The 18,874-nt window shown below is 42.1% G+C and overlaps 1 non-coding gene across 1 annotated transcript; it reads right to left on the bottom strand.

Moving 5' to 3' along the window:
- Positions 1 to 6,275: 6,275 nt before the first annotated feature.
- Positions 6,276 to 6,359, bottom strand: Trnap-ugg. The gene has a single exon. It is a non-coding gene; the product is annotated as a tRNA-Pro (tRNA).
- Between the last annotated feature and the right edge of the window lie 12,515 nt (positions 6,360 to 18,874).

Raw genomic sequence — 18,874 nt, forward strand, 5'->3', positions numbered from 1 at the left:
TAATATTCGGTTTCTGGCGTAAAAGGACTAAATGGTATTTTACCAAAAGAAAGACATTACGGCCCATGTGAGAAGAATCTGGCTGACATAAAATAAGATTTAAATAAAGAATACCTCTTTGATGCTATATGTAGCCAGTTAACGTCGTAAGATGCCATATATATATTTAAGTTTCGGCCGACTGGTTCTTCGTTTCTTAAATTTTTTGACCACACAAAAAAATTTAATTATTTTTGCAAAATTTCTGTGTTGCACTGTTAACGAACTTGTGCATTTAGAAGTTTATTGGTAAGTCACTTTTCAGAGAAAGAGGATGTTTCGGAAATCTGGACAGGAAGGTACTGAAATATGTTTCGTGTATCGTTACTACATTCTTTACATGATATGAGGCTGTTTGTAAAGTGTAAATTGTTGAAAAAAAGTGTAACCTGCTGGATTATTTTCGAAAAGCGGTGCTCGGCCCTTCATGAATCTATGAAGGAAGTGAGTTTACTTTACTACACGATAGCAAAAGTCTATTACAAGGCCGTTTTGTTTCCAGTTCTTATCACAATCTTACTTCATCACAGAATTCTTCATCTTAGTATCCCTATGCTTATGTAATCATTTTGTGTCGAATTAGATGCAATCAGGCTAATCCTGATTAAAATATTTTTATCGTCACTAATAACATTTGTAAATAAACACGGGTTATGATTATATCATAAACATCACTAACTCCTATTTCATAATTAATGTCATTATTTTCAATTTTTAATTGGAATATGGATTTGTTTGTAAATCACTTACGTTTCTGTATCGATATTGGTAATGTTGGTGATGTGTTCAGCCCATGGTACACCATCTCAAATAATCATTCATACCGCTTTTCCCTATCTGGAGATATTTTACGATGCTTATGTCTGTATAGATTTGAGCCTAATGAGTGGGGGACATCTTTTATACAAAATCTTACCTAAATCATAGCTTAGAGGCTTTTTAAATAATGCTAATAATGATTCTTTTGTTTCAGGTATGTGTGGCGACGTCTTTTAGCTGTGGACAGTTATCAGTATGTACGTATTAAAAACAAAATATTTCTACAATACAAATAATTTAATATTTGCCTAACGTATGTCGCAATCAAGACAGAACGAGTGTGAATGTTTAGTAGTTCGTCAATTTAATGTTAGTAAGTAGAAACAGAGAATAATGAGAACAAAACTTAGAGTCTCTCTTTTTACATCATATTAGAGCAGTAACAGAAGGCTTATGACGAATGTTCTTATAACTACAGTTCAGGCTTTCGAAACAAATATACTCCGCGATGGACGTCAGAGGTTCAAATAGCTGCCTAATATAAGAAGTGGCCTAACATCCATAGCGACCCTAGCTGCCAATAGTTCTTTCCGAGAGTCAGTCGCAATGGATTCCTGTTGATTTATAAAAAAAAGTGATACATAAAGTCGATATTTTATCCAATATGTTACACAACATCTGTGTTCGTAAAATACGCTGTGGGAGACACTGCAAACAGTCAAAAGTATTTTAGATCTGATTTTATTGTACTGTTAGTAGCTTCGGGCCTTAGCCCATTGTCACATGATAGCGTTTATTTCTTAGTAAATTTTATAATTGTGTTCTAAAATGGACCAGAAAGTTTTTTGATGGGGGATGTATATATTTTCTTTTTACATCGGCCGCTGATTCATCATGCCATAAAACATGCTATGTGTACGTATATTGCAAACTACAAAATGTAATAACCCGGGATAAATAGTAATACAATTAAACCGAAATTTATCATCGTTGCACCTTCCAAAATTTAAGAATCAGTAACTATTATGTTTTGCGTCTCATTGCCAAGACTTCCTAGATCATAAATTAATTTCCACCAACTCCATATTGTAATACTTGTATTTACAACCATGCATAGGGGAGTTAGCGCTACGAAACACGATTTTAGAGTTACGTGACAGCTGACTTCAGAAACGTCAATTTTAAAGGACGAGAACGAATGCAGCGTCACAAGCCGTACACATCTTACAATGTATGACAAATTAAATGGGACCTAATTTATTTACAGTTCCAGGAATATAATATTAGAAACTAGACACTTTCCTGGCTTACACATGTCAGCGTGAACGGACATATCTTCTCTATATCACCTCACTGAACCTATCTGCCAATGTGCGCTATGTTCACGAAAAACTATGCACCACGGTGACTTGGAAATCTAGCTTCTAACAGAATAATGTGGTTATGAAGTATTTCACTAGTAGGTTTCACACTATAATTATGCAGAGTATTTTGTAAATTCATGGAAAGTATTTTATAAATTTCTCAAGAATATTAGAAACTGAATTTAAGAAATATTTATAAAGTTTCAGGGTAAGTAACTCTGGTGGGAAAACTGGTAATATATCTCGAATCTGGTACACAGAAACGGGATAAAGTAACTGGTGTACTTCTGATCTCCTTTCAAGTTTGTTCTCAGTTATTACATAATTAGTGACTTTAATTTGAGTGATTGTGGGGAATGTATTCGTTTATCACGTTTTCTGATGGACGTATTTTCTAACTGGCGTAGTAATTTAGCCTGATAAATTTGTAACTAGACAAAATTCACTGTTGGCCACTAAAATTAACGTATGTGGACAGCTTCCTTCTGCCAAGCAAGAAAATCATTGTTGCTATGTGCGCCACTTTATGCTTATTACTGCCGGCCGGTGTGGTCGAGCGTATCTAGGCGCTTCAAACTGGAACCTCGCGACCGCTACGGTCGCAGGTTCGAATCCCGCCTCGGGCATGGATGTGTGTGATGTCCTTAGGTTAGTTAGGTTCAAGTAGTTCTAAGTTCTAGGGAACTGATGACCTCAGAAGTTTAGTCCCATAGTTCTCAGAGCCAGCCATGCTTCTTACTCTTTCGATTCCTCAAATCGATAACACCACTTACCTTTCATTAATTACCCAGAATTAAATTTTCACTCTGAAGAGGAATGTACGCTGATATGAAACTTCGTGACAGATTAAAACTTCGTGCCGAACCGAGACTCAAACTCGGGAACCCAGCATTTCACGGGAAAGTGCTCTATCGACTTTTATTATGTTTTGTGCATTACCTGATCCAAAAAACTAAGTCGTTGTGACAGGGATCGCAACCCGGGACCTGGTCGCGGCATCCCTACCCCCTTCGCTACGATGGATGTGACGGGAAGGGAATTAGATGAAAGTAACTGGAAGCAATGTTTTTTTAACTTTTATTTTTGTTACTTTTATTTTACTTAATTTTTTATTTAATATGTTTTTGATAATTTAATTATATATCGTCGAGACGATATTTGGTCAGGGTATCAAGTCATTCCTAGGAGGAGTGAGATTCGTACAGTGACCCGCGACGTTACTGACAGATCAACACATGAACTACAATATAAATTCAGAAGAAAATATAAGAAACTAAGCATGCGACCGTGCAATCGCCTTTTCTCATATTCATGTTGCTGGCATGGACATGCTGACACGCCGCACCATTCCAGAATTATCGTACAACTGTCAGTAATGTAGAAGGCTGGGTGCTCCACCACTCTAGGGTGGGGGAGGGGGACGGATTGTTGATCACGCTGCGCAAATAACTGGCAAAGGATCGACGATTGGTGGATGAACGTTCGAGCGTGCTGTGAGTTTCCAGTATATGACACCAAAAATCAAGTGTGGAATGGGGGAGATCACGGAAAATGTAGACGTTCGCCCGACCTCGAACTACGTAATAGCTTGGTGATAACCTGGGGGAAAATTATAAGCTTGTGGCACCGTTGCTGGCGGGGAGCGAAGATACCAGGCCAATAGACATCGTGTTAGGAAACAGGCCTCGTGTTACGTGCTACATGTAAGGCGGTACTCGTCGTTGTCATCGCATGGGCAACTTGTTCAAAGTGGCGACGCAGCCAGAGATTATAATCGTTGGTTGTGAGAAACTTGTCGCTGTCAATTTGGCACCAAACGCCCCCGTATCAGACGGAAGCAAAAGAGCATGGACAGTCTTCTACACTTTCGTAGTGCTTTCAACGCGTTGTTGGGGGAGGGGGTGCATCAACAATACCTCTATAACATCCTTCGCCCGCGGTAGGCGCGTTGTTGGAAGAATGACATGTACATAATTAAGTTCGGCAGAATAGGTGGAAATGTGAAACAGCGCGGGAGGAATGTGTACCACATGAGTCCGGCATGAGGATTTCCAAGGTGTATTGTGTAAAGAATGATGAAGGTTGGTTCCCGTCAACGTATCAGCATGGTGTGTATGTATATTGCGGAGGCTCTAGCCCGAACTTGGATAACATCGAAGCCACCTCTTGTAAGAGGGAGGATGTGAGCCTGTTATCGGATTTTGAGGTTGATGCAGCGGAAACAGAGTATCCAAGGGCTGTTGTAGTTGTGCTTGGGTAGCTCAGTCGGTAGAGAACTTGACCATGAAAGGCCAAGGTCCCCATGTCTAGTGTTAGTCCGGCACACAGTTTTAATCTCCCAGGAAATTCATTAATTATGTTTCATCACGTTTCTCATTCTCGATCTATTAAGGCCTGGCCGGCCAGAGTAGCCGAGCGGTTCTAGGCGCTTCAGTGTGGAACCGCGCTACCGCTACGGTCGCAGGTTCGAATCCTGCCTCGGGCATGGATGTGTGTGATGTCCTTAGATTAGTTAGGTGTAAGTAGTTGTAAGTTCTGGGAGACTGATGACCTCAGAAGTTAAGCCCCATAGAGCTCAGAGCCATTATTAAGACCTGTAAATTGTCTTTATTGTTCTACTTCTCACAGGCGAAAGAAAATGTGGTTTTTATGCACTGCAGTAATTTGCCAATTTAATTTTCTATATTGCCAACGGCCTTGTCGCTGTGGTAATTCCTGTTCCCGTCAGATCACCGAAGTTAGGCACTAAGGGGCTGGGCTAGCAATTGGCGGGGTGATCATCCGGTCTGCTGAGTGGTATTGGCAAGAGCGGTGCACTCAGCCCTTGAGAAGCAAGCTTAAGAGCTACTTGACCGAGACGTAGTGGGTGTGCTGACCACGTGCCCCTCCACATCCGCCCTGTGAGCTGAGTATGACACGCTGCCCTGTTCGGGCCGAGTTTGGTTTACTTTTAATTTTCTGTATTACATCAACTTTTACTCATGGTCATTCTGATTAATGTAATGTAAAATACTTAGAAATCTGGTTTCGTACAAGAGATGATATTGCGGCTCTAATCTTGCGATGATTAAGAAATCAGTAAATAACTATATAAATTAAATTGCAACGTTACGAAATATAGCATATTATGTAATTTTGTATATTACACATCTGCAGTGACAGTGGAAAAATGCTCCCATCGGAGTACAGAAGAGGCGAGTATGTCCCTCTTTAAACCACACCTACAAAAAATGGGGAACCAACAGTTTCAATCCTCATTCCGCCTTACTCAGCATTAATTTTGGCATGCGAACGTATTTGTGCTCGTTTTACACAGAAGATTCTAAATCATATTACCCAGTCTCGCTTTGCAGCTAGCCATTCATATTCAACATACCCCGCTCACCACCAGCGTCTCTATACGTCTCTCTCCCAATGTCTCGTTTTCCTTCAGTTGATTTACAGTATATCCGACTGTCACTGTTCCCTATCTCACTGTTTTCTGTTGTCTTCCTTTTCCATTCACAGTGTCTCCCCGATACCCTGGCAGCTACAAAATTGTGAGGGAGGTCTAACTTTTCTCATATGCCACATGTTTAAAATTTCGGTCCAAAATGTGCTCTCCCCTATTCCTAAGTGTTAAAGTTCGTCTTTGTGGAAAGGTCCAGGTCCCGCAAAACCTTGCATGATCTCTACTCATCTGTATAGTTTAATTCCATTCTCTTTTTTACTCCAATTGCTGTCCCCATCCATCTCTCTTTCTGTTTTACTGATACCCACTCACTGAACGCCAATATTTCCTCTCTTTTTGGCCCCCAGTGCTATTGTCTTCATCCACGTCTCTTTCTCTTTCTCTTTCACTGCCATTTACTCTCTGCCACAGTCACCATCTCCTCCCTCTTTCCCTCTCATTGGCACAGCCTCATTTCCCTTTCACCATCACTGTCTCTGTGCTACTCTCTTTCATCACAAAATAGGGCAAACGTGTTCCTATGCCAAAATTTAAGGTGACGAATGCGGGATGAATGGTTCAAATGGCTCTGAGCACTATGGGACTTAACTTCTGAGGTCATCAGTCCCCTAGAACTTAGAACTACTTAAACCTAACTAACCTAAGGACATTACAAACAGCCATGCCAGAGGCAGGATTCGAACCTGCGACCGTAGCGGTCGCGCGGTTCCAAACTGTAGCGCCTTGAACCACTCGGCCACTCCGGCCGGCGAATGCGGGATGAAGATTGAGACAGTTTATTCCCCACTTTCCTCTCAAAGTCTTTTAAAGACGAACGTATTCGCCGTTTTGGTGCTCCAAAAGGAGCATTTTTCCGTTGATACCCTCCTTTTCTCTGCTACAGCAGAGTCTACTGCTTATATTAAGCAAATTGTATGGATTAATGAAGTTTTGACAGTTTACTTATCTGCTTGGACACATTTATCTACTTTCACACACACAAACGACAGATAAGTGAACATAATACTGTAAAAGGTTAATACAAAATTTTTCCCCTTCGATCGCAGTTCATCGAAAACGCCCAACTAATGATTTGTATCTTAAAATACACTGCTTGACCTTTGCTAAGGAACAACACTTGCTAAACAACAACTGCTAGTCGCTACGGAACACCCGACCAGTGGTAGAAAAAGGACATATAGTGAGTGGGTCGATTAAACTGCAGCGAAACCTGTGCACGAACGCTCTATGTACATTCGACAGTTCATCCAGTATGGTGTTTGATGAAGCTCTGTGGTGGACCGATTGATGCGACATTCGAAGTGGTACAGCAAAATGTCTGCCGGAAGTCACTTGAGTTCTTAGCTCTACGAAGAGCAGCTGGGCGGTTCGAAACCAGAAAAAGCGTCACTACTGCGCCCACAGTAACGGCGTGTCCAAAAGTGGGGAAAAGGAACAGACATCTCACTCCTAGGCAGACCGCTGTGGAGCTTTCAACCGACATCGGTACACGGGTCTCTGACAAAACCATTTTGCAGTGATCAAATCAGGATTGTTTGTATGGTCGAAAGCCTGTTACATGCATCCCACTCCAACCACACCATCGTCAAGAAAGAGTTCGTTTCTCCATGGAGCATGTAGGGGTCAGCAGTAGTAGTCCAGAGCGATGTTCTCGGACAAATCCCGCTTCACATTGGCAAGTGATTCTGGCCACCAGTTAACGTGGAGAGAGAGAGGCGAACACGTTACACACCACAGAATCTTCATGAATCCCACTGGTACGATGACATAAAAATACTGTACTGCGTTATACTGTAAAAGACTATACTGAAAAAAAAAGTTTCTGTCACGGTCACAGTGGCCTCCTTCTGAGCTTCAGTAGATCCCGAAGGCCGCTCTATCCCTGGCTGAACCGTTGGCTTCTTCTTTATCGTTTCTTACACTATGAATCCGTACGAGACTCAGAAAACCTTACGTAAAGTGACTCTGTCGGTGGAAGCCTATTATATGTCGCTGCTATGGCCTAGTCGTCATGGTGTGGGTGCGCATTACGCTCAGTGGCCAGGCGCTGCTGAGTTATCATAACAGCGCACCGGTTTTGCACGGAGATTAATCTGGATGATTCAATAAGGCTAGGGCTAGGGCTCCCCGTTTATGGACGACAATGCCCACTCACACAAGACCGCTGAGGTGTCGGACACAATGGAAAGTGAAGAGCGTATAGATCGCCTTTGTACCGCCCGGACCTAAACCCTATAGATCATTCCTGGGATGCTTTTGGCAGAAGTATCTCTAAACCAACATTCCCTCCCAGAACCGTGCAAGAAATAAACCGCCTTGAGTTAGTAGTGGACACCTCAACAGTTTGGTAGTCAGTACGAATAAAAGGTTTAACGTGCATTAGTGCCGCAGGGGAGCATGTCCCCTACTGTGGGTCTGATGTCGAACTTTATTTTTTGAGTCCAACCTGTGCCAAACGTAAATGATTCTTATGTCCTTTATGCTGCTTTGCCATGTGGTAAAATCTCCACAATTGTTCGCTACAAATGTATCACTCCACATCTGTTACGTGTGTGCTGTTTTCCATTTCGTCCATCACTGCCTATGATTGTTCCTGTTCAATAATGTCTCTGTTCCTTAGCAATTGCGGAGCAGTGTAACAAAAGCGTTATTAGAAATAATTTACTGAATTTTCCTTTACATAAATTTTGATACAAGTTCTTTTCAGGTATGTTGAGACACCTTCTTGCCCATGTGTTATCACTGCGGTACCGCTTTGGGCATGTTTGTGCTGGCGTGAAGTGCCTGTAATACCGAGACAGAGTGTCTTAAAGCTTTGTTACTCGTACAATATGACGCTAATGAAGCACTGAAACTGTTTCTTAAATAGTGATACTTTAGGAATAGTTCGTCTGTTGGTATCCTTTTTCTACGAGTTACAGATTTGCCATCGTCCCGCATCCACATTTTTATGGGGGATCTACAAAACCTAGAAACTAAAATTTTGTTAGTGAGAAAATGGTAAATAAAAATTAGTTTGGTGGCCTCAGAACACTTGCGATGAACCTAAAACCCTATCCATGTGTTAATTGCGCCAGTTAAAACTACATTACTCCTTATATTGGATATTAGGTGCGTATTTTACGTGTATAGGTATGGTAACTTTGAAGCTTGCCAACGAATAGTGATATCGAAAATGTTTCAAAGTTCCCCGAGAACATGATGATAACGGCGAACATCATGTTAATAACATATGGTAAAAATGTTGATGCTATGAACAGAAAATATAAAAGTGTCCATCCCCACAATTGGTAATATTACAGTTAGTTTTGGTACCGAAAAATAGTTTCTTTTTTACAATTCTCAGGAGTCGCTCATGAAAAATGGAGCTTTTATGAGGCGCCTAAGGTCCACCATAGCCCACGCCTAATGCAGAAGAACCAACATGCTCAATTTGCCTTGGCTGGAGGAAGAATGTAGTTTTTATATTTTGATAATGTACTGTAGGATAGCTACAGGAACCTCGTTCTTCCGATAGGTATAGAAACGGAAGCTAGGCCAAGAGCTACTCAAAAAACCTGGTGCCTTATTTCTGCCATCGATTCGTACGACCCTCTGAAAAACAGCATTTTCGAGCTCAGCTTTTTAGAACTTATTGGTATCTTAATAATACATGATTAAAATAGTCGCTGCTTTGATAGTATGCAGGATGCGCAATATAGTACACATAGTTGTCACTCTGGCACCAACGATGTCTCCACCACAGCTAGACATCAAGTCGAGTGATCTTGGATTATAGACGGGGGCACGTCATTCCATAATGCTTCAACCCTAATCCCGACCTCATCAATCGTAGTGACTGGCGAGTAGTTGCGTGGTTTACTCTCGGAAATCCATGACAATGAGTTTTTAAAATACAGAACATACTGCTAATACAACAGTGAAAAACCGTCTTCAGGGTGACCCCAAAAAATAATGCAAACTAATGTTTTGATGAATAAATACATATGCAGAAACGCACGACTTGGGTAATGGAGAGTGTCTAAGTCTGAGAACGAATGGTTGTGACGGTTCCCTTTGGTATCTGAATGTGGAAATTACGCCACCCTTTAGCCATCTGTATACTGCGAATGGACGAAATAAGCCTAAAAACATTCCAATGCACGCGCTACATTCCTCCATACAGTCCTATTGGGGAACTTGTGCAGTCAGCCGGTGCAGTAGCTTTGCTTACAGCTGTGCGACATGTACCAGTAGACTGCCGCGGAAATGACCGACATTGTGCCTGCATACGGCAAAGCGGACTGCAGTGGGAGAAGTGCTGCAAAATTGTGAGTGGAACGTTTTAAAGTTCGTGGCCATCGAGAGAAGACAGATTTCTGCCTTAGGTGTGTCCACTGTATAATCAAATTAGTATTTTGTGCTTGGTACTAGCGAATAATATCCCCAGTCTACTGTTCGTCCTCTGGTGGGTGTCGACACATGATGCGGTTAGTCCGCGCTCGACTCAGACGTTGCAGTTCGAGGAACAGGTACTGACAATGTTCGAAGATGTCCCAGCCACCAGCACTCGACTGGCCAGACAGGTGCTGCGCACAGGTAAAAGTGGCGTGTTAATAACATCTGCAGAAATTCCAGGCATTACAGGAAGAGGTCTACCCACGACAGGTACAGTTGGCACCGTGGTATTTACAACAATGCATATTCCAGTCACAATTCGCGAGCTTGGTGCTATTCACTGATGCAGGCACGTTTACTAGAAATAGAATATTCAACTTGCACAATACGCGCGCGAAGATTAGTGTGCGCAGGAAATTCAAAATCACCGTAGAGTCGACATTAATATCTGGGCCAGGATAATTAACTTTGGGCTTTTTTTTTTTTTTTTTTTAGTCATCAGTCTTGTGACTGGTTTGATGCCACCAGCAACAAATTCCCCTCCTGTGAACACTTCTTCATCTCAGAGTAGCAGTTGCAACAAACGTCCTCAAATATTTGTTGGATGTAATCCAAGCTCTATTTTCCTCTACTGTTCTTACACTCTACTGCTCCCTCTTGTATCATGGAAGTTATTCCCTGATATCCTAACAGATGTCCTACCATCCTGTCCCTTCTTCTTGTCAGAGTCTTCCACATATCTCTGCGCAGAACCTCCTCATTCCTTACCTTGCAGATCCTACCAGTTTTCGACTGCTGCGGTCGCAGATTCGAATCCTGCCTCGGGCATGGATGTGTGTGATGTCCTTAGGTTAGTTAGGTTTAAGTAGTTCTAAGTTCTAGGGGACTGATGACCACAGATGTTAAGTCCCATAGTGCTCAGAGCCATTTGAACCTACCAGTTTTCAAAATTCTTCTGTAGCACCACCCCTCAAATGCTCCGAGTCTCTTCTGATCCGGTTGTCTCACAGTTCATGTTTCGCTACCATGCAATGCTGTGCTCCAAATTGATAGTAGCAGACTTCTCTTGGCCAGGAGCGTCCTTTTTTCCGGCGCTAGTCTGCTTTTGATATCCTCCTTGCTCCATCCATCGTTAGTTATTTTTCTGCCTAGATAGTAAACTTCCTTAACCTCATCTGCTTTATGGCCATCAATCCTGACGTTAAGTTTCTCGCTGTTGTCATTTCTGCTACTTCTCATTACATTCGTCTTTTTTGTACTTACTGTCATTCCATGTTCTGTACTTATCAGTCTGTTCATTCCATTCAGCATATCATCTAATTATTCTTCACTTTCACTGAGTATAGGGAATCGTGTCATTGATACCCTCTCACCTTCAATTTTAAATCCATTTGTGAACCTTTTATTTTTATCATTGCGTTTTCGATGTACAGAAGAACAGTAGAAGCGAAAGACTACATCCATGTCATATACACTTTTTGATTCGAGCACTTCGTTTCTCGTCATCCATTCTTATTCCCTCTTGGCTGTTGTACGTGTTGTATATTACCGTCTCTCCCTATGGCCTACCCATATTTTTCTCAAAATTTCGATAATTTTGCACCATTTTACACCGTAGAACGGTTTTTCCAGGTACACTAATCATATGAAAATATCTTGATTTCTTTGTAGTCTTGCTTCCATTGTCAACCGCAACGTCAGAATTGCATCCTTGGTGCCTTTACCTTTCCTAACTGATCGTCGTCTAACGTATAATCAATTTTATTTACCATTCTTCTGTGTATTATTCTTGTCAGCAATTTGGATGGATGAGCTGTTTAACTGGTCATGCTATAATTCTCGCACATCTCAGCTCTTGCAGTCCTCGGAATTGTATTAAAGATACTTTTTCGAAAATCAAATGGTATGTCGCCGGACTCATACACTCTACACACCAACGTGGATAGTCGTTTTGCCGCCATATCTACCGTAGAACAAACAGAACGATCTACCTCACTTTTATTACGGATGTTTTACCTACCGAATCGGATACAGGGCCGTTAATTGTTCGGATTGGAATGTGGCTTCAACACAACGGAGCTCCAGCACACTTTTATGTCGACGTCTGGAATCACCTCAACGTCGGATATCCCAATCGGTGGAATGGTGGGGGTGGACCAGTTCAATGGCCAGAGCGGTCGTCAGATCAGACACTTCTCGAATATTTTCTGGAGGTACTATGATCAGTGTGGAGTACCTCATTGCTCCAGTCGACGGAGAGATTGAAATACTTCAAAGACAACCACACGTATTGTCTCACGTACATGATGCTCAGCACAAGTGATGTAGGCTTTGCTTTGATGTAAGAGGTACGCAGTTCAAATCCCGTTTGTAACTGCAAACAGCGCGATGTGCTGCTGGGTTTATTGACGTAATGTGGAATGCGCGTCAGACTTCGACGCTCTCCAGTGCCCTCCTTGAAAGCCAGTCAGTTTGCCTTACCGCACAGTATACTAAGCGTTGTCGATGTTTTTCTGGGACACCCACTATATCGACTTAGCTCAGGTCAGATCAGGCAATATGAGATCATTTGGTTACCTGATTGGTAGATAACGACATAGAGGTCTGGAAGATATGGCACACGTCAGAAATATGACGTTCGCTGTCTAACTTATCTATCGTGACAACCAAAGGCGATCGTATTGTGCACCGAAAGGCATCTCATACACTATCACGTCAGGTGCTCAGCCAGTATGACGATGGCGAATGCAATATTGGCACCGTTCCTTCTCCCCAGGGCCTCCAGACAAGGATATAGCCGTCGTGATGCTGAAGCCACAACTATGAGTCTCTGTTCAAGCTGATTTCCTGATTCATTGTACGTGAGGCGGCTGCGCGGTTTGCAGGGCGTTTTCTACGACTGTCCACAACCTATCGGTTCCAACCACAGTCGTGGCCTCTGAGCCAACATGAGCAGCAACATATGGAAACGATAAAGCGTATTCTTTATAGGCAAATATCACAGAATAGAGATTACAAAGAATGGGAACTTGGCTGCAATGCACGTTCCAAAATGTAGTGCCCTTGTGCGAAGTAAACAGTTGTGTCGGAATCCAAAGGCGAACTGATAGATGTTGTTTATATTATTAATTAGCTTGGCGCCCACTGCTTATCTGTCGTACACTATGGTCTGCAAAGATTTTTCTTTGTTTTTCTTTACGCGAATTTTTATGTAGGTCACAAATTGAAACATTTTCAGAAGTTTTCACGCTAATAAGGTCATAGAAGCATGGTCTTTTCCGAATATACTTCTAACCAATAAGAGATTCTGGTTGCTGGAGGCCAAGAACATTGTTAACCATGCCTTTTTCGATCTTGTGGTGATATTTCCATGGAATGTTTAATCCATTTAAACAAATTTTTTCATCTCTAACCGAGAAGTGAAATACTAGTTTTCACAGATTTAGCTTTAAAAATTTCTTGCTACGACGAAATATTTTCTTACAGATTTTCGTCTCCTATTTCACTCACTTACGGGTTGAATCTCACTATGGCATTGCGAAAATATAAGTACTTTATTTTGGGCGTGATGCTTGAGGGAGCCATGAGCAAGTAGCCTGAAGCTCAGTCGTGAACAGTTCGTGCAAGTAGGACCACCTTTCTTAAATTAATGATCGCGATTTATTGTTTTGCTTATTGCTGGACTGAATGATCAAGAATAAGACGTTCCGCACCAACAGTTACATATTGAAAAAGCTGAAACACAAGTCATATTTAGGTCAACACTTGACTGAAGTTTCTTTGGGACTGTTATCAAATGTTATTTACTAAAGTGATATTATTTCTGCGACATAATATGTTATAGTGAAGCTACAGGTCTGGCCCATTAAATTTTAAGTGAGATTTAATTTAAAGTGCCATGGAAATGAATTCTCTAACTGCAAATATCTTTGTATGAGCTGTGTTAGGTATAGGATATACCACCTATTAGTCAGATATAAAAATTTGTGCCGGACCAAGATTCGAACCAGGATTTTTCATTCACCACGAGCGGTTTCTTTGACCTCTCTGGCTATCCGCTTAGGCCACTTTATTTCTCATTAACTTCTGACGGCTGTCAATCGCCATTTACAGAGTTCATCCAGATATGAAAAAAAAATGATACGTAGTATTTTCAGACTGGAAACAACGAAAATTCCAGCACTGATACAAACACTGAAATTCCTGCTATAGTCCCATGAATTTAATAACTTATATGATGAGTTATTAACTAAAGATTTATTACAACTTGATTCATAAGCTGGCCGAAGTGGCCGTGCGGTTAAAGGCGCTGCAGTCTGGAACCGCAAGACCGCTACGGTCGCAGGTTCGAAGCCTGCCTCCGGCATGGATGTTTGTGATGTCCTTAGGTTAGTTAGGTTTAACTAGTTCTAAGTTCTAGGGGACTAATGACCTCAACAGTTGAGTCCCATAGTGCTCAGAGCCATTTGAACCATTTTTTTGATTCATAAGCGGTTTCTTTCGCAAAAGTTTTGATTTAGGAGGTTGGGTTACTTCTGTTTAGTAAGAATCTCCGTTCCGAACCGTAGTAACAAACAGCTATCGTTTCACATTTAATAGGTTCAGTAAGGTGTCGATTGCATCGCTTGACTTCATACAAGTTAAAAGAGCCGTTGTCTGATTTCCTTTCTATAAACTGTCTATTCAGCGTCAATATCCTGCGGGGGTCCACTTATATTTTTTCCTTCTTACAAGAGTTATAATACGATCGTCTCAGACATAATTTATAATCAGATGCTAATTCTCAACGAGAAACCTGCTGCGTAATCTTTCCTTATGTACAGAATGAAACGGCGTTACCCTTTTCTAATTTTTGGTGGTTTCCCCTAAATGAATATCCAAGACGTTCACATCAATCTGACGTCTGTTGCATACCACCTTCTTCGTATTGTACTTTCTATGGAAAGCAATGTACAAGTGCTGTTTATTTCTGCTTTGAGTAATTGGAACTTATCATTTTCGTAAGTTACACCCCTCCCCATATCGGTGGTATCACCTCACCATAATTGCAATGATTAAATACATTACAGACTGCATGCTCTATGTGATAAAATGTATCCGAACACCTGTTCGGGTTTACCCATCCTTCTCCTTAATCACTGCTTGAACTTTACTAGGGACACTTTCACTAAATTGTCTGTGAAGAAATGCAAGCCCGTTTTTCCTCAAGAGCCAAAACCAAAGAAAGTAATGATATTGGATGCTGGGGTCTGGAGCCAACTCAATGTTTTAACCCATCTGAAAGGTGTTTCATCGGCTTCGAGTCAGGACTCTGGACGGGCCAGTTCGTTTCAGGACGTTCCCCACAAACCATTGTCTCATACATTCTGCTTTATGACAGGTTGCACAGTCGTTGTGATTCAATCAGACAGTTACTCTGCTGTAGGCATTGCCGTAAAATGTGTTCATCTGCTTCCACATTCAGCAGTTTCTTAAAGGAGGGGAGCACATTGTAACCTCGAAAAACACCGTAACGTCACCTCCTCCGCACTTAACGAGGCATTAGTCACGTCGGCAGGTGACGTTCTGCAGACATTAACCAAATCCAAGACATTCCATCGGACTCTCGCAGGTCGTCACTCGTTTCTAGTCATCGACAGTCCAGTGGCACATCGCGATTTACTATACGTCAAGCGTCGGTTAACATGGACTACAGAAACATGTGCCTTGACCATTGTACTACAATCTTTCTAACTGCCTCCGCAGAATCATTGTGTTAGGTGATAAATCTTTGGAACTTACGAGTGATTCATTTCGCATGAAATCAGCGAAGGGAATCATTTATTTCATGCGATTTTGTACAACCACTCTCCGAGACGCTCGACGGGCCTTGTCCTCCAGTACATGATGTCTTCCGGGTTTTGTTTCGGGTGTGGTGGTTTCTTCGAGTGCCCACTTCACCAACAGCTGACTTGGACTTAAATTTCGCTGACGGATTTATTACTGATGTGACAGTCCACGTGCGAAGTCACTGAGCTATCCTCACTGGCCCATCCGACTCTTACAGTTTCTCTAGTAATAACACAACAGTCCTCCCCTCAATTTACGTTGCTTGGTCAGTATCTAGGGATACTAGCGTCATTCAATAAAAACAATAAATTTTTCAAAAGAATCACGTGCGTGAAACGAATACACGCTTATTTTTCAACGTAATGACCCTGAAGTTGTAAGCACTTATGCCACCGCTGGACGAGCTTCTGAATTCCACGTGCCTTGGGGGTGTATGCCTAACCAGTTACGCTCTGCTGCGTGTACTTGCTCATCATCAGCGAACATTGATCCACGAAGAACTCCTTCAGTGGATTTAAATGTGGTAATATGAAGAAGGCCGAAAAGTAGCTGAACTAATACGGAAAGAAATGAGGAGTTTCTCCGCAGAATCAGCGAGGACAGGAATGTAAGAAAACTCTGACAAGAAGAAGGAACAGGTCGATAGGACATCCCTTGTGACACTGGGAATAGCTTTTAGTGTCCTAGAGGGAGCTACAGAAGGTAAGAACTGTAGAGAGGAAGACAGAGGTTGGAATAATCCAGCAAACAGATTAGGACGTGCGTTACAATTGCTACTCTGAGACGAAAAGTTTGACCCGTGAGAGGAGTTCGTGGTGGGCCGCGTCAAATCAGCAAGAAGACTGATGACAGAAAAATAGAGGTTGTAGAGAGCAAGCAGGCGAACTTCAGTTCTCCCTGCACATATTTCTGTGCAGGGAGACCTGATGTCAAATGTTTTTGAAACTACCGCCCACACACTTTCTCGAACTTCAGTACACCATGATCAATATGCTGGGCTGATGAAACACTAACGTTCACGGTTGCTGGAAAAGGCTCACAGTATTACGCCTGTTTTCCTGTAATCAGATCATCAACTCTCGCGATGTTGTTTCCCGTCACTGCACGTCCTAGGCGTGGCAAGTCTTCAACACTTTTCACATCCTCTTTAAGTTACCTGCCCACACGCACACTTTCACGATATTGCACTGCCATCCGGCGGTGAATTTCCGGTGGCTTGAACCCTTCAGCTAACAGAAATGTAATCAGACTTCGCTACTCCACGTTGCTGCAAACCTGCAAGGTTACAGCCATTTAGTTTCTCTGATTCCCAGCATCACGTTCACGAGGCAGGTCATCTGATTATAGTTATAGGACACCAACAAAAACCAAGAAAGAAGCACGAACTTTGTCGAAGTTCTGTATTATTTGTACTACTTTTCTGGTTATTTATTGAATGGCTTCGTATCTAGGATAAGTTCCGCATAGCATTGGGTAATGTGGGGCGACGAGAGAATTTTCGACACCTTGATATCATTTAATGATTAATTCCGTAATTTCATTATCAGGGAAACCTCTGAAATAGTTTCCATCTATGATTCCAACGAAGGAATTTCAGTTACACCTTGGAGTAGCAAGGCGATGTGGGGCGGGAGGCATGTCCTGTTACCCTATTGTCGATGACAGTTCTTTCTGGAGGCCGCGACCTGGTCCCGGCTCAAATACCAAGCAGTAGTCTTGGAGAGTTGTCGCGAAGAGCGGCCTGAGGCTGCGTTCACAGTGGGGCCGACAACGGTCGTCAGCCTTGGTGGCCAGAGTCACAGTGTGTCCGATCTCCAGCAGGAGCAAGGAGATTAGATTAGGTTATTTTACAATCTATTTCATATATGAAGCAGGCTGTATTTTAGCTTCCTAAGGCACGATGGATACCACACCCTCTCTGTACTTGCAAACTAGTGCTGCATTGCAGCTTTTGCACATCGAATGCACTTGTAAGACTTATATGTGTCTCGTAAAGAATGTGACGAGTACTGCAAACCCTATGTCAAGTAATCAGAATAACAAGTGCTACGAATACATGAGATGAAACTGAGGATAATTAGCCAACGTGAAACTCTGCAGCCTGCTGTAAGTTTCGTGTGCCACAAATTTTTTCTGGGTCGTCACTCAATGTATTCACAATTGGGAAAATTTAATACAAGAACTGAATTACTCACTGAATTGCTAAGCATAAGTAACGTGTTAATATAAATAAAAAGTTTCAAGTGAATATACGGAATGAGCATATAGGAAAAATTTAAATACAACCCTCAAATCAAAGAATTCGGAACAAGCAGGAGCTTAAGCCTCAACAGAAAAACAAGAGAATCAGTCAAAGTCTACAAATATAAGGCCTGCCTGCTGCGCTTCAGAAGCTACAGGTGGGATGTATAAAAAATAATCTTACAAAAGAGGACGTATTTGTCTGAAAACAGTCAACATAATTCTTAAAAAACGGAATTAAAATAAAATTTGTGTAAAAAATCACAAAGAAAATCTAAACTCCCCCCCATGAACCATAGATCTTTGCCGTTGGTGGGGAGGCTTGCGTGCCTCAGCGACACAGATAGCCGTACCGTAGGTGCAACCACAACGGAGGGGTATCTGTTGAGAGGCCAGACAAACGTATTGTTCCTGAAGAGGGGCAGCAGCCTTTTCAGTAGTTGCAGGGGCAACAGTCTGGATGATTGGCTGATCTGGCCTTGTAACATTAACCAAAACGGCCATGCTGTTCTGGTACTGCGAACGGCTGAAAGCAAGGAGAAACTACGGCCGTAATTTTTACCGAGGACATGCAGCTTTACTGTATGGTTAAATGAGACTGGCGTCCTCTTGGGTAAAATATTCCGGAGGTAAAATAGTCCCCCATTCGGATCTCCGGGCGGGGACTCCTCAGGAGGACGTCGTTATCAGGAGAAAGAAAACTGGCGTTTTACGGATCGGAGCGTGGAATGTCAGATCCCTTAATCGGGCAGGTAGGTTAGAGAATTTAAAAAGAGAAATCGATAGGTTAAAGTTAGATATAGTGGGAATTAGC

This window comes from Schistocerca piceifrons, chromosome 3, assembly GCF_021461385.2.
Source record: "Schistocerca piceifrons isolate TAMUIC-IGC-003096 chromosome 3, iqSchPice1.1, whole genome shotgun sequence".
Classification (NCBI taxonomy): domain Eukaryota; kingdom Metazoa; phylum Arthropoda; class Insecta; order Orthoptera; family Acrididae; genus Schistocerca; species Schistocerca piceifrons.